The following is a 22,898-nucleotide window of genomic DNA, read 5'->3' as shown; positions in this document are numbered from 1 at the left end:
TATTTAATTAGCAAGCAGAAACATTCTGCAGTTACTCGATTAGCTCGTGATATGATGACGTATACTTCAGAGTTGGCACCCTGTCATCTCTTGGTAGCGTCCTCCCCTTCTTCCACCTCCGGCTTGGGAGTGGCACATTTAGTGACGTAAGTGGCGAAGTGAACGGTTTGTTTTGCGAACCGTTATAAGATTCTGCCTCAGATCACGTAATGCGCTGAGCGGATATCCGGAGGCCTTAACATTAGAGCAAGAGATTGGATGCCGTAGGCAGGAGGAAAACGGCGAACTGGGTAGTGTGATGTGATTAGAAAATGCGTAGGCATACGACCGTGTAGTGTGAAGCAAAACAAGTGCAATTGGAGATCGCTCGGGGAGGTTTTTGTCCTGCAGAAGGCGTGAGATAAGCTTATGATGCCGTTGATACGACGAGTATTTGTGGGTGACGTCACAGGCATGAGCAACAAACGCTGGCGAGCCTTCGTCTGATGAGCCAAAGCTTCCCCGAGTTCTGGCATCTTGAAGTAAAGATTTATTTGTCTCTTTCGCCCACATTGGCAATGTTGTGTTGCCGAGCAGGTAACTTGGGACACTGCATATGCACCCATTCTTGGGCACTACTCCATAAAGGGCATGTGCCACTGTGTACGGGGCCGAGTAGGCAAGCAGCTAGTGCAAGTCGTGTGGGATATCAGTGATGTGTGACAGATTACATCTGCTGCACAGCTGTTGGAGCACTTAACCTGCAGGAAAAGAACGCAGCGCTATACAGAAATATATGAATGACATTGCTGTAGCTCATCAAGTTAAATGTTCCCTCAAAGTTTTATTAATTGGTGCGCGAGAGGCTACAAGAATCTGTTTTACATTCCATGCATCGTAGGCTTCTGAAACAAAGCAAATATCTTAAAGCAAGCCCGAGATAGGTTGATTATGAAACAAAATGGCTGTTTTTTTTCTTTTGCATTTATTTTGTGGCAGTATAACTTATATTTCGATAGCAATTATATGGAAGCTCCACAAAAATTTTCGCTGTTGGCGTCGCTGTGACATTCTTCATATATTTAGGTACACGTATGTTATATGTTTGTGGCTGCCGTATATGCAAGGTAGATACTGTGCTATTCAGTCACCGAAGTTGCTCAAAGCAGGTCCTGGGTTCTTGAATTACTTATTTCTCAGAATTTTTGAGATTGGCAGCCTGCAAACAAACGAAACATAACATTCATAGTGCGCGAATTTAAGCTTAAATCTTCTGACAACTAAATAATAAAAGTGCGAACAAATATCAGTGCTCAAACCTGAAAATGGTGTAATTTTACTGGCACTGCTTTTTACGGGCAGCGTAGTGGCGCCTGTGCGATTCTATTACAGGTCCTACACGGCGTGTTTAAGCTTTTAACGGTGCCAGAAATTTTGGCCCACCTGCTATGGCGCGCGTGCGTTAGTCGGACCCGCGTGTAGTTAGAACACCGTCCGAGGGGTTCAAGCTGAACGTTAAATCTTGCTGTGACTGCCATTCTATCCCCCTCCGGGCGAAACACTGACAGTGACACTGTTCTAGCAAACAATGACGCTGACGAAGCAATTTCAAACGAATCAAAGACACCTTCCGTCAGAGGTGCATAAGGGGAGGAAATACCAGTAAATTTATAACTACGAAGTTTTCTTACATTTCTTGCATGCACGAGCACCTGTCCTCATGTGAGAACACCGTGTCTGGTAGGTCGCGGAGTTGACGTCTTTGGCGGCCTGTGAGGAATAGAAAGATGCAAATAGCACATGTGTATACTTGTGCTTTGAACCTAGAAGTGCGTGGCTTTCCAGAAGACGGTTTAAAGGAGTACTAACACTTCAAGTGCTAATTTACCCTCCGTTCAATGAAGGTCCAGACGCTCTGAACTATATAAAAGAAATACTGGCGTCAGAAGCTGAGTCAAGCCTGAGTAATTTCTTACAGCCTTTGTTTTCACCGAACCACTTCCACTTTCGCTACCCACGAGTGCATGCGTTATGACGTCATGTCTCAGTGACCCGTCCCGTTGCTGCATGTGACACTGCAGCTGCCAGACGCGCGGCCTAGCCTGATGAAACTCCTGCAGTACTCTTTTCTTTTATTTCATGAGCAACGTCATCATACCTAGCCTTATCGCTACACGACGTCGTAAGATATTACTCTGCGCCATGACTTCATGACAATATCGATGACGGCAAGTCCGGCATTCCTGGACAAGCTTTAGTATGAAATTAAAGTCTCCTAGATTGTTTCCAATCCGGCTTACGTGCTAAGTGTCAGTGTTTCAAGCGTGATCATTTTCAACTTCGGAAACGTGTGTCAGTACTCCTTTAAATGATAACATGCACGCTGAAAAACGCTCGTTGAAAGTTCCGGCACGTCCTCGGGCCCAATTATTACGACTCCAATTCTTTTTCGAACCTAAGGGGCTTTTCCGTCTTTTGTTTGTTTTACAAAGATGCCAAATGTGCACTAGTCCTGAGTAACTTTTTTCTTTGTTAACTTTGTCTCCCCACGCTTCTTCCACGCAGCATTACGTGATTGTAAACATAGGTTTAACGTAGACTGAGTCTCGACCCAACTGTAGAAGTATATATATATATATATATATATATATATATATATATAGTTTTTTCGGGCGATCGGCCTCTGCCATCGGAACCTGCCAGTAGCCTGACCGCAAATCCAGCGAAGAAAAGAACTCGGCTCCCTGCAAACAGTCCAGAGCATCATCGATGCGTGGTAATGGGTAGACGTCCTTAAGCGTGATCTTGTTCAACCGCCGAAAGTCAACACAGAAGCGGATGGAACCGTCTTTCTTTGTGACGAGGACCACGGGAGAGGCCCATGGGCTTTGGGAAGGTTGAATGACGCCTCGACGGAGCATGTCATCGACCTGGTCTGCAATGACGCGACGTTCCGTAGCGGACACGTGATATGGTCTTTGTCGCAGGGGTGAGTGAGTGCCAGTGTCGATGTAACGCTTGACTATCGATGCACGGCGAAGAGAGGTTTACGCAACGTCGAAAGAAAGGCGTAAGTGCTGAAGGATTGCGACAAGTTGAGATCGCTGCGAAGGCGTCAGATCTTCAGCGATGAATGGGCTGAACACACCAGTCGATGTTGAGTCTGGTACGGAGAGGGCACTGAGTTCATGGGCGGCAGTAGAAGACACTTCGTCGAGGACGGAGACAATTCGTGTTGAATCGACCGACTCGACGTAACCAAGGCATTCGCGGCGGAGCAGTGATAGCGGCAATGAAAGATGATTGTAAATGGGCATCGTGCTCACACCGGCGGCAAGGTCAAGAGCTGCAAAGGGCAAAGGAAGCGCTTTTCGGGTAACAAAGTGATGAGAGGGCATGAAGAAGACCGTCCCATCGGATATGGTACTACAGAAGACTGGTACGAATGCTGAAGAGCACGGGGGGTTACAGGTGTCTTCTTTCATGACAATTTTAGCGGCAGGATGAGCATCGACCAAGGCCACGTCACCAAGGTGGAAAAGTTCAATCTCAGCCCCAGCGCAATTGATGATGGCATTGTGACGTGACAGAAAATCCCATCCTAGAATAACGGCGCGGCAGCACGATGAAAGAACTATGAATTCAATCGTGTGCAAAACGTCCTGTATGATCACACGGGCAGTACAAGCAGCGGTAGGGTGAATGGGTTGAGCACTCGCCGTTCGGAGCGACAATCCAGACAGAGACGTCGTCACTTTACGAAGCGAACGGCAAAACCTGGCATCCATAACTGAAATAGCGGCACCGGTATCGACTAAGGCGACTGTAGCGACATCTTCGATAAGCACATCAATGACATTGGCAGGTAAAGGAGGAGGACTTCGGCATGTCGACGCTTGCGCAGTTCTTGCCTCAGGAACTGCGTCGTCTAGTTTCCCTCGTCGTTAGAGACGGGTCGTCGACACATAGGGGAAAGCGATCGACGACGTGGGGAGGGTGACCGGAGGCGTTCGAAGCGAGGACGGCGATCAGTCTGGAAGCGAGCTGGTGATGGGTCGAAAGGTCCGTAAGGCGCATTTGAATCAGGCGGCACATAGGGCGCTCGGCGATCGTCATCGAACGCCTGCGAGCGGCGGCGGCAGAGCCTTGCGACATGACCGGGACACCTACATGCGAAGCATATAGGGCGATTGTCCGGCGTACGCCACGGTTTAGCGACGGCAGTGGTGGTCCAGGGGACGGGAGGTGGAGGGCGGTGCACAGGCTGCTGGAAGCGACGCACGGGCACAGTGCGAGGGTCCATTGCAGCAACCGTAGCATAAGTGACTGGTGTAGCCACGACATCCTGCTGGTGAACAGCCGGCAGCGCTTCCGCGACCTCTTCATGGATCACGTTACGGATATGAGACGGCAAAGTGCTGGCAGACTCCTGAGTGACGGACACCAGAGTTAGCTGTCGTGCGACTTCTTCGCGGACGAAATCCTTGATTTGCATTATCAGGGAGGCTTGTTCTGGGCCGGTGGTAAGGCTGCAGAGTGATGCCGCATTTGGTGTGGGATGTCGCCTTGTCAGAGCTCGCTGCTTACGCAATTCATCATAGCCCTGGCACAAGCTGATTACGTCGCCAACAGGGCGCGGGTCCTTGGCCAGAAGCATTTGGAACGCGTCATCGTCGATTCCCTTCATGACGTGCTTGATCTTTTCCGCTTCCGTCATGGCAGTGTTCACGCGCCTCCACAAATCGAGAACGTCTTCTATATAGCTGGTGAATGTCTCACCCGTGTCCTGTGCGCGTGTACGCAAACGCTGCTCGGCTCGGAGTTTCCTGACGGCGGGTCGGTCAAATACTTCTGTAATCGACGTCTTGAGCGCCAACCACGTTCGGATATCCCTTTCATGATTTCTGAACCAGAGACTGGCCACGCCCGCGAGGTAGAATGACACGTAAGCCAGCTTGTCCTAGTCATTCCATTTGTTGTGAACGCTCACCCGTTCGTAGGACGACAGCCACTCTTCAACGTCGTTGTCGTCGGTTCCGCTGAAGATGGGAGGCTCCCGCTGGCGAACGGTGCCAGCGCAAGGGACGGGTGGCGATGGAAGAGTCTGCTGGTCGGCGTCCGGCATGGCAGAGGGTAGCGTCCGAGAATGGAGTTCCAGGATGGTAGAGTGGAACGTTACGCAGCACCTCCACCACTTATAAAGGAGGTTTATTGGGGTTCGTAGCGACCGCCGGTTCTACGATGCACCGAGCACAGTCCCCGAGCTCGAGCCTCTGCTGCGCGCTTGATGCTGCCGATGCTGCTGACTGCGCGCACGTTCCTCATATTCCTTACAATATATATATATATATATATATATATATATATATATATATATATATATATATATAAACGCACAAGAAGCTCATCAGCACAAAGCACTTGTGCGTCCACTTAAGGGGTCATTGTGGAGCGATCTATGTTGACCTGAGTAAATAAAGTACGGCCCAATGTTGTCGAAACATGAGGCAAAACAAAACAAAACAAAAAATATCATGGATATCTTCTTCAAAACGTGAGCATTTGTCTTAAGACTCTGCAGTCGCAAACACTCACCAAAATGGTCAAACTTTGCGCCATTACGTACACAGGGCTGTAAAAAGAGAGAAAAGAAAGTTCAAATGCTACAATATTTATAGGTTTGTATCAACATGTACAAATTTCGTGCAGACCATGCAGATAGTACAGATCATTTTTGAAATTTCAACACCATGCCAGAATGTGTTGAGCTAGGATATCCTGCTACGGCCGACACTTACGTAGGCGCTGCAGTTATCATGCAAGAAAACACGAGTAATATGTCGCGCAGGTTTACACGCGCTCACGAGAATAACACATGTACCAAACACCACGGTAGTATTTGGCTTGTTGCGCGCGTTGTCATCAGGTGACAGGCACAGGTTTTCGCTTTATGGTGTCCTCTTAGGAAGGTAGAACGGAGGTACTGAGCAGCAACTCTTTCATGTAGTGGAATGAAGAATTTCTTTGTTGATCAACGATGATCGCTTATATTCGCAACGGTGCCGATACACAGATGTTCACTGTAAAAACAACAATAACAAAAGAAAACAAAGAACAAGAAAAAAAAACAGACGAGGCTCTGCGGGAATGCGTCGCCATTTAGCTTTGTTTCTCTTTTTTACCTCCTCTTTTCTCGTCCACTCTAAAGCGCGGGCCCTCGCTCTTGTGATTCCTATTCGACAACGTTACTGGGTAGTGCAATACGGATCTCCGCGATCTGGAGAACTCCACGAGTATACTTTGTTTTTGTGTCTTTCTTCTTAAGGCGTGCTCTGAGCACTGATTTGGTCGTTTTGTTCCACGTTTCAATTTTCTCTGGCTGTTTGCGTAACGAGTGTGGCCTTCCCTTTTTTATTTACTCTTTTCTATGATAAGGTTATACGAGGTACTATGGTGTAACTGTACTCCACTCAAGTCATGTTTTTTAAAGCGAATCTCTGTTTGCCTACCTTCACGAGTTTGGCGTGTCTGTTGCTGCTGTCTGTGGCTGGGTCGGTCTCTATCTGAACGTATATATTTGTTGATATACATTTACCCGCATATATTGTGTTCCAGCTATCCAGCACAATTTAAGAAAACCGGAAACCTATGTGGATGAAACCGACTGCATGCCGTTAGCAGCAACCTGAAGAAGCGTCTCCCATTTTTCTTGTGGTGTTCATAATAAATAATTTTTGATGATTAATTCACTAACTCTTTGTTTAGTTCCTATGTATATGGCAGACATGTTGACATATGGTGTTTATGGTGTTTGAATGACTTTGAAAACATCTATTTCAAATGTCTGCGACGCGTTATATTTTGCGCGGCTCTTTCTGCCGCGTGTCTCGTGGTATACTGTCATATTTTGCAGGCTTTCTTTAACGCGTGGAGAAAGCACTGTGCGCGCGCAGATGCATGCTCGCACGTGCATGCACAACAAAAGCAACGCATAACAGCACAAAAAAAAAGCAACGACACAGAAGTGGCACAACGCAGTGTTTCGTGTTGTTTTGTTAGTTTGTTGTTTAGTGTTGTCATTTCTTAGTTCTTTTTGCGCGGTGTGTTAATTACTTCTACGCACCTTTTAAGCTTAAACGCACTAACAACGGCGCACAAATTTATTTCACACCTGCCATCCCGCCCCATCCTTCATTCCCTCCCTCCATTGTTTTTTTTGTTATTGTTGACAAGAGCGCTTTGTAATATCCGCCTCCGTAAGTTCAGGCCACTCTACCGCGACGGCAAGGAGCGCCGAGGGCGTTCGGTGCCTCCAGATACCTCTTTGCTCAAGCAAAGCGCGCGCAGTTTTCCAACGGGGCTTTTAGCCGGTACGCGTTCTGTACCAACGGTGAGGCCATCTCTCGCATTTACACTACTCAGGTCGGAATAAAAACAGAAAGAAGATGAGAGCGCGATGACGGCCGTCCTCCGTGGGAGAAACGGCGCGTCCCATACGGCCTGGCCGGGCTTATGGCTTTCGCGCGCGCGGTCGTATATATGGGCGGTCGCGTCAAGTCTCTCGTTAGGGTGGATTCACGGCCACCAGGGAGAGCATATTGAGCAGGCCCCCTCTTCGGAGGAGAAGAGCCTCTTAGCCTCGCCTCGAGGAGCACCCGGCGGCCCGAGATGAGCGCCATTACGACGGCGCGCCGCGGGCTGTCCCGACGAATGCCGAGGGATGCGGTGGCCCCCGCCGACTCGCGATTTCTGCCCGTTTCTCACCGCGCGTCTTCCGCCAGCATGCATAAACGGACGGCTAAGATCGCGCGCTCGGCTCCCGGCTCGCCTTGGAGCAGTTCAGGCTGCCACAAGTACCTATATATATACCGCCGAGATATATATATATATCGGTGGTAGCCGGCATTCGTTACGTTCCTAGCTTAGCGAATATGTCTGACAGCCGTCAAGCAGCTTCATCGCCGTACGGATCGTGACGGCGCTGGTGTTCATTGCTTTAAACGCAAGTGGGGGGAATAGATTCTGTGGGAGGAGACTACCGGTGGCGGTGAAGACACGTGGACATTTCGCCTTGTCTTCGACTGTCCTAAAATGCACACGAGAAACGAAAGAAAGATAAGCGTTTCGCGGAGACATCTCACGCACATACGGGTCACGTGACGCAGAAGCGATGAGAAGGCTTTCGTAAGAAGGATTCAAATTCAGCACGAATAACGGTGCGACTGGTGCGGTGAACGCAGAAATTTCACGGTCAAAGAGTGGGTCAACAATTCGAAAACGGTGTGCTAAGACAGCGTCAGTGGGTCAAAGTATGTGCCATCAGAAGCAAAAATTCAACACCATCTCAGTGGACACAGCTGGTGAGCCGAGAGCCATGTACTGCTGTGACAGCCAATGTCGAGTGCGAATCGCGAAGGAACTTGGCAGGTGCACGAGGCTGTATCACGGGAGCTATACCGGGCCGCATATTTCGCAAGAGTCGTACAATATGCAGACATGCAACACTTGTATAGTGCGAGGCATTAGGGAGGGACGGTGAAAATGCGACCGAAAATGTGGATGCATTGCGCAGTGTGTCTCATATCAGCAGAGCCAAACTCAAAGACTATGACGCCTCCTTTAAACATAGCCGCACCTTAAATTAATTGAATTTCCTAGAGCGAGAGTGTATTAGATCATATCAGATTGGCAGCGAAACCAACGTCGAAGCGATGCCTTGGCAACTTCTTTATTGGAAATTGCCAGTTCAGAAGTTCGATAGAGCTAGTGTACACTGAAGAAAAAAAAAGACGCCATTGCAACACAGTGCGAAAATGTACCATGGCCATAGACAAGTTCACTCTACTGCTGCAGCATACTTATCAAAGCTTACGGAGCAGCGTAGGTGTTGGAGAGCGTGCTGCTAACGCACTTTGTACGCCAATGCACGTACTTTAGTCGATCACTGCACAAGAATTCCCGTTAAGTGTGGCAGTGCAAAGCACTATCCAAACAAGGTATGAACTGCAAAAAAATCTGTAATTTTGAGATAGTTGCTTTAATTTGTGGAGCATTTTAGTAATAAAGAAACTTTATTTTTGTGTGTGAACAGCGCCATCTGTAGTCCGCCGATTCGTTGCTGCTGTACAGTGAAAGTACTGTCGCGATATCAACCAGCTTGAATTGAATTAATAGAATTCTGGGTTTTTGCGAGCGGAAACCACGATTTGATTATGAGGCACGCCGTAGCGGTGTACACCGGATTAATTTTAGCCACCAGGGGATCTTTACCATGCCCGAATGCAAGGGACACCGGTGATTTTGCATTTCGCCTTCTTCGAATTGCGGTCACCGGGGCCGCGATTCGATCCCGCGACCTCGTGCTTGGCAGCGCAACACCATAGCCGCTTAGCCACCGCGGCGGTTGCAACAAGCTTGACCTATTACTCAGTAATGGTATTCAAGATGCGATTAATTGTAAAATTTAACGGGCGCTCCTATTTTAAAATCAGCAGCAACATACGCAATATTTTTTAGAGCGCAGCTCTTTGGCGTCCGTTCCTGGGTTTCGCGTCGTCGTCGGCGTTGTCGTCGGCCTCGTAACCAGCTCCGCCCCCCTTTCATCCCCCCAGCGCTAGCAGCGACCGACTGATACCGCTGGATGCCGCTGACGCCGCTAGAGAGTCAAGATAACGTGACTGCATAGAACACCGTCGCCGCCATGCAGAAAGAGGAGGAAAGGGTCCCCCCCCTGTTCTTGTGTGGCGGATAGGGTGCTCTTCAGTTGCCGACGCGCCGGTTATTTCACGTAGGCCCCGGCACGTCGACGAATACGTGACCACCTTCCCACGGCTAGACCTGGTTCTTAGCGCTGCGGAAGCGAGGGTATCATATTGTTTGTGTCGGCATCGGCGGCGTTGTCCCTGAAACCAACTCCGCAGCTGGGGTTGACTCACTATCGGCGTCAGCGGCATCAGTCAGTCGCTGCTATCTCTTCCCTCCTCCCTTTATCGTGTTGTCCGCTTGCTGCGCGCGCTTCTGCCCCCATCGTTTGCCGCTGGGTGTACACGCCGCCCCCCTCCCCCCTCTTCCTGCGAGTCTCCGGTTGTCAAAGCGCCGGCTCGAACTTAATTCCTTTCTTCGCTCCTCCTCCAATGCAACCCCTGTGCGGTGGCAATCAGAGAGCCAGATCGGTGGCGGCGGATCTGTATATGTGCACCGCCCGAGCCGAAATTGCCGCTGCCGTTCGCCCTGTGCGGTGGCAATCAGAGAGCCAGATCGGTGGCGGCGGATCTGTATATGTGCACCGCCCGAGCCGAAATTGCCGCTGCCGTTCGCCACTGCGAAATTATCTGCCAGTTCTTTCTGAGCCATGAGCGAGACGACCGATGGAAGTCCTCCGTCTGCTGCTGCTGCTGCTGCTGCTAAACGAGCTGCCAGAGCAGAGGCCCAGCGCCGTCGCCGTCAGAATCCAGAGGTGCGTGCCGCCGAAGCAGAAGCTTACCGTCGCCGCCGTCGAGATGATCCAGGAGTACGCGTCGCCGAAGCAGAGGCTAAGCGCCGCCGCCGAGAAGACCCTGCCGTTCGCGCCGCCGAAGCGGAGGCTCATCGCCGCCGTCGAGAGCAACCAGCAGTAAGCGAGGCTGGAGCAGAAGCTCATCGCCGCCGCCGAGAAGACCCTGCAGTTCGCGCCACCGAAGCGGAGGCTCATCGCCGCCGTCGAGAGCAACCAGCAGTAAGCGAGGCTGAAGCAGAAGCTCATCGCCGCCGCCGAGAAGACCCTGCCGTTCGCACCGCCGAAGCGGAGGCTCATCGCCGCCGTCGAGAGCAACCAGCAGTAAGCGAGGCTGAAGCAGAAGCTCATCGCCGTCGCAGAGAAGACTCTACCATTCGCGCGGCCGAGGCCGAGGCCAAACGCAAACAAAGGCTCGCAAACGGTGAAACAGCTTATTTGCTGCGCTCAAATTTCGCATTAGGAAGTAACGTAATCGTCGGTAATTTTTTTATCGTGATAAATGTTGGCGGTTTACTTGAGCATTTTAAATGTTTAGTTATGCTTACCACCATTCATCTTGTGGTCGACTTTTGGAACTTTAAGAAAACTTAACAATCACTAGAGATCGGGTACATCTTGAGGCATCATCAAACTTACTCGTCATCGGCATGCTATGGAACAATGGTAGAGTGTATAAGCGCGACTGGACGAGGACGAAGAAAGAAACAGATACACAGACACAGCGCGTCACTTTCAACTATAGATTTTATTTTCGCACGCATCGATAAATATAGACCGTGCGAGCGGAAACAAACGTAACAGCAAAAAAGAACATTGAGTGGTACATTTCGTTGAACCGGACACGTGTGCAAGGCAAGGGAGAAAAAGAAAAAACATATATTACAATCGTCACAAAGACAAACCAAGGAATCGCATCTCCTTTTCCGATAGTGACACCGAAGGCTTGCTTACGCACTTTTGTTCTAATTTTGCTATCTCGTAGGCCTCTACAATCTCCCTCGTCATCCTGCTATGAGCCTTATACAGAACGAAAGTGCTTTCAAACATGGGCTTGCAGGAACAATCTCGGCAGTGAATACCCAAATGACCCGAGATTACCTTGGTGACGTTATACTGATGCTCCTTTAATCTCTAGTTCATGCATGTGACGGTTTGACCAATATACGTACTTCCGCATGAAAGTGGGATGGCATAGACAACGTTATGAGTAGAGGTTACAAATTGTTTGCGATGTTGGGTAGAACATGAGTGCCTTTTGTTATTTTCTGTGTTAACCTGTTGGCATAGCTTCTGTAGACGCTCAGGGGCAGAGAAAACCACGTCTACTCCCGATTTCGCCGCTATTCTTCTGAGATTATGTGAAATGCAGTGAATGTATGGTACCACAGCAACTTTCTTTGCTCTAGCATTGGTACTGCTTGCATTCGACGCGTTTTTGCACTTTTTGCTTAAGCCCTCCGCGACAGAAGTTAGCATGCGCATCGGTTAACCAGAATATGCCAGGCGCTTGGCCTGCTCTTTGAGACTGGCTTCCATTTTGTGGTCACATGACTTCGTCAAAGAATTGTTGAAACACGATGTCACTACTGCGCATTTTACTAGTTTTGAATGAGCGGAATGAAATGGTAGGACTGGCTTATTGCCTCTCGGCTGATAACTCCAGCATGTCATTTGTGGATAAAAGTACAATCCCAAGTCTAAAAACCTTATGAAATTGCCTATGGGGACTTCATGTGTCAAAGGCAAAGGGGACAACACTTTAGTGAATGAGGTTACGGTTTTTGAAACCAGCGAGTCAAAATTGTCTGATTTGTTATTTAAAATGATTAGAAAATTGTTAACGAATCTGAACACTTTCGCGACATCGGTGTCATTTTTAGGCGTTCATCAAGAACCTGGTCACGGTTAGCTAGAAACAAGTCACTTAAGCAGGGAGCAATACATGAACCAATTCATATGCCATCTTTTTGTCTGACAACATTTCCTTCCCAAGTCGCGTAAGTGGAATTACCATAAAAACGGAGAAGTTCTAAAAATCTGTCGCTAGTCAAACCACAAGCGTTTTGAAAACGAACCGCTCCAAACTTGTCAATGCAGTCAGACACACATTTCATCACGTCATTCTGTGGGAGGGAATAATACAGATCTTTTAAGTCAATGGAAAAAGCGACCAGATCTCTGTCTTGACAGTCTTTAAAGAATTCCACCACTTCCATCTGTATTATTCCCTCCCACAGAATGACGTGATGAAATGTGTGTCGACTGCATTGGCAAGTTTGGAGCGGTTCGTTTTCAAAACGCTTGTGGTTTGACTAGCGACAGATTTTTAGAACTTCTCCGTTTTTATGTTAATTCGACTCACGCGACTTGGAAAGGAAATGTTGTCAAACAAAAAGATGACATGAATTGGGTCATGTATTGCTTCCTCCTTAAGTGACTTCTTTCTAGCTAACCGTGACCAGGTTCTTGATGAAAGCCTAAAAAATGACACCGATGTCGCGAAAGTGTTCAGATTCGTCAACGATTTTCTAATCATTTTAAATTACAAATCAGACAATTTTGACTCGCTGGTTTCAAAAACCGTAACCTCATTCACTAAAGTGTTGTCCCCTTTGTCTTTGACACATGAAGTCCCCATAGGCAATTTCATAAGGTTTTTAGACTTGGGATTGTACTTTTATCCACAAATGACATGCTGGAGTTATCAGCCGAGAGGCAATAAGCCAGTCCTACCATTTCATTCCGCTCATTCAAAACTTGTAAAACGCGCAGTAGTGACATCATGTTTCAACAATTCTTTGACGAAGTCATGTGACCACAAAATGGACGCCAGTCTCAAAGAGCAGGCCAAGCGCCTGGCAGATTCTGGTAACCCGATGCGCATGCTAACTTCTGTCGCGGAGGGCTTAAGCAAAAAGTGCAAAAACGCGTCGAATGCAAGCAGTACCAATGCTAGAGCAAAGAAAGTTGCTGTGGTACCATACATTCACTGCATTTCACGTAATCTCAGAAGAATAGCGGCGAAATCGGGAGTAGACGTGGTTTTCTCTGCCCCTGAGCGTCTACAGAAGCTATGCAAACAGGTTAACACAGAAAATAACAAAAGGCACTCATGTTCTACCCAACATCGCAAACAATTTTTAACCTCTACTCATAACGTTGTCTATGCCATCCCACTTTCATGCGGAAGTACGTATATTGGTCAACCGGCAGATGCATGAACGAGAGATTAAAGGAGCATCAGTATAATGTCACCAAGGTAATCTCGGGTCATTTGGGTATTCACTGCCGAGATTGTTCCTGCAAGCCCATGTTTGAAAGCACTTTCGTTCTGTATAAGGCTCATAGCAGGATGACGAGGCCTACGAGATAGCAAAATTAGAGCAAAAGTGCGTAAGCAAGCCTTCGGTGTCACTATCGGAAAAGGAGATACGATTCCTTGGTTTGTCTTTGTGACGATTGTAATACATGTTTTTTCTTTTTTTTCCCTTGCCTTGCACACGTGTCCGGTTCAACGAAATGTACCACTCAATGTTCTTTTTTGCGGTTACGTTTGTTTCCGCTCGCACGGTCTATATTTATCGATGCGTGCGAAAATAAAATCTATAGTTGAAAGTGAAGCGCTGTGTCTGTGTATCTGTTTCTTTCTTCGTCCTCGTCCAGTCGCGCTTATACACTCTACCATGGATTCTAACCAACTAGCCCGCCAACGTGTTTTAACCTATGGAACAAGCTTTTTCGTAGTGGCTTGATTGTCACTCGGACGAAGGACAACTGACGGGTACCATATATAGGCGACAACGGCAGGGAGTTGGGGGATGGGGGGGAGAGCATTCCCGCTTTTACCAGTTATCGCCTACCATTGTGAAGCTGTATTGTCAAATGTCTGAGGTGGTTGGCTGTGATTGTTGGCATCATCATTAGTTCGAGTCACCGTTTGATTTTTGGCAGAGTTACTACACCTGAATTACTTCAGTTACTTCAACCTTTTCCTTCAACGTTTCCTTCAACGCAGTGAGGTGTTGGAATCTTTCAGCCCTCGCTAATAATTGAAATGTCACCCAAGAGCGATATCTAACATTTGTCTAAGGAAATCGATACTAAATATGTTTTATCAACGACAAAATGAGGAAAGACGCTTACTTTCATTGACGCCGTATGGTTAAGAACGCGGACATGTCCATGGGTGTCCCCAGCTTCCTTTTTGCTTGTTCTTTTTTTTTTTGTGCCAACAGTGGCTTGATGGCGTTTCACGACTGATCGTCCCGCACTGCGTAATGTATTCGTAAAGATGCCATGATTGCAGTGCGTCGGTGTACAGCCGAGAGGGTTCAACGCTCGTTGGCGCCTTCCTCGCGTTTGGGAGCCCTTGTGTTGTTCTTGCCATCCGATGGGCGACTCGCCTTTGACGCGGCGCTGCTTAGGCAGTACGCGAGGCAGATCGATCTTCATTACATTTACCCGGGGCTGGATACGCACGGCGTCCGCTAATCGTCCGAAGGAGTCCATTAGGCCGAATGCACGGTTGATCTGCGCGAGGAGTGAGGGTGACGACTGCCCGAGATCCTTTCTCTTCCGCTTGATAAACTTTCGGTGGCTTCGTGAAAATTCTTTCCCACTCCGCTTTTTTTTTTTTTTTTTGCTCTTCAAGCGTGATTCTCGACCTTCCGAAAGGACAGTTTAATTATTTCCTTACTTTCACAAAGCAGGGGCCGTATAACGCAAAAATATTTCATTATGGCTCTATTCCGATCTCGCAACGTCAAATTTACGCAACCGCAGTCGCGAGCATCTGGCGGTGACCCTCAGCGTTGTTTTAACAGACCAATCAAATGCTCTCCTTGTTTAGAGGAGGTCCATTTGGGTTTATTTTATACGCAAATCGCGTTGCCCACCTTGACAGGTTTTTATTTTCTCATTAACTGACGAGAAGAGATGAGCGCGCATAAGTGGAGAGGGTTTCGGTGAGTCGGAGCTAGCGCAGTTAAGGGATATAACCGAATGAGGAAGGCGGTGCCGACGACTACGATTGGTCCACTTCCACTTTCTTAGCTTGCAGTGGCTGATCGAAAATGGCGGCTTCGTGCAACCAGAAAGGATAAAAGTACCGCTAATACGCATCCTCAGCAAAGAAGAGTTGGCAGAGCGATGTCGTATGCGTGCCGAAACGGCTCAACAACGTTATACTGCCAGTGAAAAAAAAACTCATATACGTAGAGAAATACTCCTATATTCTCCTAGAAAGACACACTAAAAATATATAGTTCGAAGACTCGTTGCTCACCGAACAGTTTAAGTGCAAAAGTAAGAAAGAAAAGAATACGTTATGCAGATCGTTTCATATCCACCCTTTATTACTACTCATTGAATAGTCCGAAACCGGCCATCGCATTCAAAAGTTTCCATCGCATTCTCAATTTCCTAGAAAATATCAAGAAATAAGTAGCATGAGTATTCCTCGCACATTCGTCGGAGGCAGGGTAAACCCGTGGCAGTGTATGGCGAGATCAGAGTAAGAGAGGGAAGAGGACGAGGAGATGTTTCTCCAGAGACAGGTACTCATGCGTGGTTGCCTCGACTACGCTGTTGACGGCATCCATGCAAGAATCTCGGACACGCTGAGCACACTGACTTGCGCGAAGTATCTCGTTAGGAGACCCAAGTTTATCGCCTCACGACACACCGGGGCTATTAACGACTCAACCAATCGACGCCGGACGTCTTAGTCCTGCAGGCTTTGTTTTTTGTTAGTGTGCTTGTTTTGCCTGTTTACGTGTTTCTTCTCCAGTGTTGGCGTACACGCTCCATGTTCAATGCTCCTATAGTGGCTTATCCGTGATTTCATTCTTTAGTGTTAGCATCGTGAGTACCCCCACCACTCAGGGGACGGTGCGCGCCATACCTTGAGTCCCGAGGGCTCTCCTCTGTTGTGGGCTCCCCCCTAAAGTGGTGTCGCTGGAAGGCGATTCGCCTGGCGGACGGTTTCCTCGCCGCGGGAATGGACTTTGACTCTGTCCTTCGCGGACGATGTTTGAAAACGGTGGACGCGTCTTTAGCGCTGTTCCCGCCTGAATATGAATAACCTACCAGCCGATGCTTTCAGGTAAAAATCACCCGCAGTCACACCAGCACTGATGCCCAAAACTAGCCATCTTTCTTTATGTACGCCTCGCCGCATGGACGCTGAAGGCTGTCTCTAAAGCCCCTTTAGTGTAATGCTGCAGCGGCCCGTGGCTGTGGCATCGGCGTGTTGGAAGAGCTGCGGTAGGAATAAACTACATTCCTTTGCGCTTGGCACATATCGGGTACGTCACTGATTACCGAGAAAAGCCCATAGAGGACTCTCCAAAACGTGCAGCGCCCGGCGAAATAAATGTTCCGAGTTGGTTAGAAAGGTTCTGCTAGGTGCTCAGGACATAACGCGAATCTAGCGGCTATAAAGCAACAGGAAGAGTGCCTTGACAGCGCTACACTGTAATATGCAGTAAAGTCCAAATTAATTTGCGAACTTAGAGAATTGAAAAATGAAAGTTCGAAACTTAAGTTAAAGAACTGAAGTTACAGAATTGAAAAATTATCGGCCCATTAGCTTACTTCCAGTATTATATAAAATATTTACCAACACAATCTAAATAAGAGCAATACTGGGAACAAGGAAACAAGGGAACCAAGGGAACAGGTTGGCTTAGGGATACTCTACAATGGATCACATCCATGTCATTAATCAGGTTATCGAGAAATCCGCAGAGTAAAATAAGCCTCTCTATATGGCTTTCATAGATTACGAAAAGGCATTTCATTCAGTAGAGATACCAACAGTCATAGCGGCATTACGTAAACAAGGAGTACAGAACGCTTACGTAAATACCTTGGAAAACATCTACAGTGGTTCCAGAGCTACCTTAATTCTACACAAGAAAAGCAAGAAGATACTTATAAATAAAGGGGTCAAATAGGGAGACATAATCTATCCAATGCTATTCACTGCGTGCTTGGAAGAAGTATTCAAGCTATTAAACTGGGAAGCCTTAGGAGTAAAGATCGACGGCGAATATCTCAGCAACCTTCGGTTTGCCGATGACATTGTTCTATTCAGCAACAATGCAGACGAGTTGCAACAAATGATTGAGGACCTTAACAGATAGAGTGTAAGAGCGGGGTTGAAGATTAATACGGGCAAAGGAACAAGAGATCAGGATCGCCAGTCGGCCTGTAGAGCGTGTGAAGGAGTACGTTTACCTAGGTCGATTAATCACAGGGAACACTGATGATGAGAAGGAAATTCACAGAAGAATAAAAATGGGTAGGATCGCATACGGCAGACATTGCCAGCTCTCGACTGGAAGCTTATCTTTATCATAGAAAAGGAAGGTGTACAATCAGTGCATTTTACCAGTGCTGACATAAGGTCAGAGACTTGGAGACTGACAAAGAAGCTTGAGAACAAGTTAAGGACCGTGCAGAGAGCGATAGAACGAAGATTGCTAGGCATAACGTTAAGAGACAGAAAGAGGGCGGTTTCAATCAGAGAGCAACGGGTAGAGAGGGTATACTAATTGACATCAAGAGGAAAAAATGAAGCTGGGCAGGTCATGTAATGCGCCGGCTTGATAACCGTTGGACCATTAGTGTTACAGAATGGGTACCAAGAGAAGTAAAACGCAATCGAGGACGACAAAAGGCTAGGCGGAGCGACGAAATTAGGAAATTCGCGGGCGCTAGTTGGAATCGGTTGGCGCAGGACACGGGTAATTGGAGATCGCGGGTAGAGGCCTTCGTCCTGCAGTGGACATAAATAGGCTGATGATGATGATGACTTAGGAACAGTGGTTGATTACAGCTTGCGAGTCAAGTGCCTCTGGGCTGCTTTTTTAGCGCAGGAACGTGAGGTCATTATGGGGTCACTCAGTTTCGCCGCTTCCTTATTGTGATGGTTTGGGCATTTCAATTCTTGCGCAAAATTTATTTTCTTTTCTATCACATTTTTTTTTATTTTGCGCACAAATAAAAGTGGATGGAACCTGCTCGAACAGCTGTTTTTTTTTCGAATTCGAGCGAGAATTAATTAACTATTTTCTCCCAATCACAACAAACCGCATAAAAAGAAGGAAAAGGAAGAAAATTGGAAGAAAGAAAAAAATCATTCCGCTCTGATAAAGCATTGCGAAAAGCTTTTAGAGCTACAAGACGCGGTCTCCTCCTCTAGCGCTAAAATCCTTTCGCAAAGCACAACCTACTTGTCCGAATCACCACTTTTACATGATTAAGGATATTGTACAGCAGACTACACAAGACGTAAATGATGTTCTATTTCCCTTCTACTTTTTTATTTCTACATGTCTTGCGTTTTCTTTCTCATTCCTTAGTCACTGCAGCTTGCTTTTGACGTTTGAGAAACCCGGCCCTCCGTTAACCTGTTTTCCGGCATCTCATCATTTAATAAACCCCAACAGCAGCTCCGCTTTCTCAAACTCAAAGCCAGCTCTGCCATTGGCACGATCAATAGTGAAGGGCTTCGAGCAAAAGAGAAGGGGTACCGCGAAAATCGATATTTATTAGGTCACGGCATAGGAAAGAAAAATAGCTGCCAACAAAGAATTCCGAATAACAAGAAAGTACGACGTGATCATTTCTCCCCTTAATTTATTTAGGGAGAAACTACCGTGCAAAGACTGCCGACCCTCAACTTTTGGGAAGCCTGCTTTCTGCCACAACCTGCTGCCTATATGCGTTATTGCCCGCGGAATCTTGCAAAGGCACGTTTCCGCCGGCACAGGACTTTAAAAAAATTATGGGGTTTTACGTGCCCAAACAACTTTCTGATTATGAGGTATGCGCTAGTGGAGGACTCCGGAAGTTTTGACCACCTGGGGTTCTTTAACATGCGCCTAAATCTATGTACAGGAGTGTTTTCGCCCCCATCGAAATGCGGCCGCCGTGGACGGGATTCGATCCCGTGACCTCGTGCTCAGCAGCCCAACATCATAGCCACTGAGCAACCACTGCGGGCGCACTCGTCGACTGTAGGACTGCGACTACGGCGTGAAAAAAAAAAAGCAACAATGAATGCCAAACGGCACGATAGTTTGGAATCCTCTTATTCGGCAGCGTCACAAAACTTCAGAAAAAAGGCGCAACGTAATCTACGCCTTTCCAAGGACGGATATTGGCGCAGCCATCGCGCTCACGGTGCCCACGTGTCAGTAAGGGTACCCTGTCCTCGGCCTCGGTCCCATTTTCCATCGCCTTTTTGGTGCGTAAACGACTTAGCAAGGACTGTGGCCAGCGCCACTAACCCGAACGTTGTTTAGGGATCGACGGGAGTTTGGATACACTTATTCGCGTGCACGAAACCAACACGAAGGCACCGAACAAAACCGGGGCCGAGTCTGTTACTTGCTTTCGTTTCATGGGCGTATCGATAGTACCGAGAGAGGCTCCAAGAGTAAACCGGCAACGATAGATCTCACGCCACCCGTTGCAATCCACTCCTGCGGGTCATCGCGTGCGCACGTCTTACGTAAGGGCGAGCGCCTGGTGGCTAAGCAAACCCACAAGTGCTGTTTTTGCGGAGGACGTAATTATGTAGATTGGTAAGCGAGCAGGCGCGCGCAGAATCTCGCCTTCCACCTGTGTAATAGCAATGTCCGTGTTGCTTGAAATAGGCCACAAGCCACTGCGCCTGTTTCCCGCACCAGCGAAGCACCAGTGCTACCCCGTTTTCCGGAGCGCTGGCTAACGTCGGGTGAGAGCGGAAGCGGGCGACCTTTCACGACAGGAGAGTTACGAGCTCGAAACTTTGAACCGAAAGAAGAACTAGCTATCAGTGTGTGGATGCAACGAGCCTCAACTGCATCGTCTGGGAAAGATCGGCGTCTCATGTCCTTAATGCATATGTAGTTCTTGTAATGCTTGCATATTTCACAAATTCTCGTTCGGTGAGCGGAATGTAACTTGGAAAAATTCGATCAATTTTGAGCCAGGAATGAGGAAATATGTAATGCTTTTAGGAACATAAAAGAGGGAAGGAAGGGGGAACTATAAAATGCTTGAAGTTTTTAGATCGCGGAGTTGACGTTTGGGTGCATCGAATTCCGGTGCATCTCTCGAATTGGCATCCGGATAGCCCGAGCTACGAGCGACGAAAAACAGGAGCGTATACATATATATCACAAAGCTAGTGGCTGCTGCGTAGACCTTGTGCACATGAAGTGCGAAATGCCAGCATGTCCTTTCTCCTGTCCGCTGCAGTCAAGTTGATCATCTTCACTTCTCGCCCTATTTGGCCATCCCTGCCGACTAAACTCTGGCTGCCTGCAATGACGTGATATTGGACAGAAGGACCACCACTGCAAACCGGTGCCGCAGTCATTCTTGCGTCGAAGTTGGATCACGTGACAGAAAAGAAACGAAAAACGTCGCTCGGGGCTTTCTAAATGCTTTCTAATAAGCTCTTCGCCGGGTTTACCCAGTCAAGGCCGGATTTCTTCTTGTTCTAGTCAGATTGTTGGTTTAACATGCAGTGATGAGACATGGCGCACGGAAATGTGGACTGCACAGGGGTTTGTTACACAGCCTGAATAGTTTAAACATTTCTTCTCAGAATTTCATTATCAGTAAGTCAACTTGTCAAAGACTGTCAGAATGGCAACGTTCAAGACGCGACCGGGTCATGGTTGGTGATGGAGTTTGTCGTAGTGAAAAAGAAAAAAAATAGAATATTTAGACGGGTATTTTTATTAGCAACCTAAATAAAGAGGGAATTTTTACTACATGATAAGAAGGAAGATAATGGCGCGTAAATTTTATCATAGAAGACAGAACCTTCACCGGTATTTTGGAGCTTTTTCTTTTTTGTTTCTTTTGTTCTCTTTGGAGGTCTGCTACGGTAAAAATAGAAAGTTGCGGCAAGTTTCTTTAGAGTGCACTCGTGCACTTTTTTTAGTGTACTGGGGTACATGCGAACGAGAGAGAACTACGCGGCACGATACGCTTCTTATGCAATAAATTGCTAAAGGCACGCACTAATCCCGAAGGCACCCGCCATGGTGGCCTTATGGGTATGGCGTTGCGCTGAATGCTCGGCCGTGGCGGAAGCGTTCGATGGCGGCGAAATGCAAAAACGCCCTCCACAGGTGTTCTAAATGAATTCGGAGTCCCTCATTATACGGCGTGCCTCATAATGAGCTCGTGGTTTTGGCACGTAATACCCCAGAAAGTAACTAAATTTTAATACCGAACTCATTGCATGGTACCGGTGACAAAGCTTGAGGTATTTATGCCAGGGATATACGTCCAATTTGTCCAAGCACATATTTTCCGCAGCTAGCATGTCGTCTTTTTTTTAAATTACTGGTAGCTTAACTCGAACACACTACATTTAGTGCAACAAAACTTAAGGTATAAATATCTTCCATATGGCCATAATACCCGCTTCTATGTACGAGCAACACAAGTTTGCACAGATGTAATTAAAAAAAACTATATTCTGAAGTTTTACGTGCCACCACCGCGATCTGACTATGAGGCACGCAGTACTGGTGGACTCCGGATTAATTTCGACCACCTGGTTTTTTTTTTTTTTGCATTCCGCGCCCATGGAAAGGCGGTTGCCGTGGCCGGGATTTGATCTCACGACCTCGTCCTCAGCAGCGCAATGCCATAGCAATTACTGCACTTTGCGCAGTGATACAATTTGTGTCCTTCCAGACAAACCTTTATTTCAGTGTTGTCGGGTTTCGTGTTGTCTACTTCCGCTCGTTCACTTCAAATCGCTGTTTCTTCTTTTTGAACTCAAGGTGCTCAGCGTGCAACATTACGCGCTTATTCCACCGGTAACAAGAGAGCGTGAGCCCTACCGTCAAACCCGCGTATCTATACGCCCCCGAGCCGCAAGCTAAGTCAGCGTTTGGCCGACTCTAGTAAAAATCTCCGTCTCGGACAGACTATGTAGAACTTAACACCTCTTTTTTTTTTCTTTGTCGTTAGCGGCTAAATTATTACGCAGAGAGGCTTCGTTTTGCTTATCAGTGCCTTAACGCCACAATAACTTCCTTGGCATTTCTGTGCTGAAAGGCTGAGTAGCAAGAAAGAGAAAAAGAAACAAACGTAGCAGATTCAACGCCCGTTGCTTGGATCTACATGCAGCGAAGATTCGCTTAAGGGCATAAAGAGTGCAGAAAACCTGTGTTAGTGTCTGTTGCCGTCGCAATGTCTGTGCTAGGTCATACCAAATGAGGCACTCACCCAAACCAGGTCACCCGCGTTACAAGGTGTTCGAACGCAACCCCTTCGCACCTGTTCGGGTAGCACGCGCATGGGCTCTAGCGCGCCCGCGCTACGCAGTGGGACACGATCATCTTAAATATTTAGTTGGCGTTAGAACTATATCAAATGTTTTTTAGGTGCATCAAATTAAAAACAA

The 22,898-nt window shown here is 47.6% G+C and overlaps 1 long non-coding RNA gene across 2 annotated transcripts in view; it reads right to left on the bottom strand.

Annotated features, from left to right (window-relative positions):
- Positions 1–522: 522 nt before the first annotated feature.
- Positions 523–22,898, bottom strand: part of LOC129381167 (uncharacterized) — a 40,316-nt gene continuing 17,940 nt past the window's right edge. Inside the window, exons 2-4 of one of the 2 annotated variants that reach the window (XR_008609402.1) lie at positions 5,575–5,611; positions 1,671–1,749; positions 523–740 (exon numbers count right to left, since the gene is read on the bottom strand). This is a non-coding gene — a long non-coding RNA (uncharacterized lncRNA). The remainder of the gene's footprint in view (positions 741–1,670; positions 1,750–5,574; positions 5,612–22,898) is intronic. The other variant, XR_008609401.1, reaches the window with a different exon arrangement.

This window comes from Dermacentor andersoni, chromosome 1, assembly GCF_023375885.2.
Source record: "Dermacentor andersoni chromosome 1, qqDerAnde1_hic_scaffold, whole genome shotgun sequence".
NCBI classification, from domain to species: domain Eukaryota; kingdom Metazoa; phylum Arthropoda; class Arachnida; order Ixodida; family Ixodidae; genus Dermacentor; species Dermacentor andersoni.
This window is presented reverse-complemented; position numbering and strand designations above follow the sequence as displayed.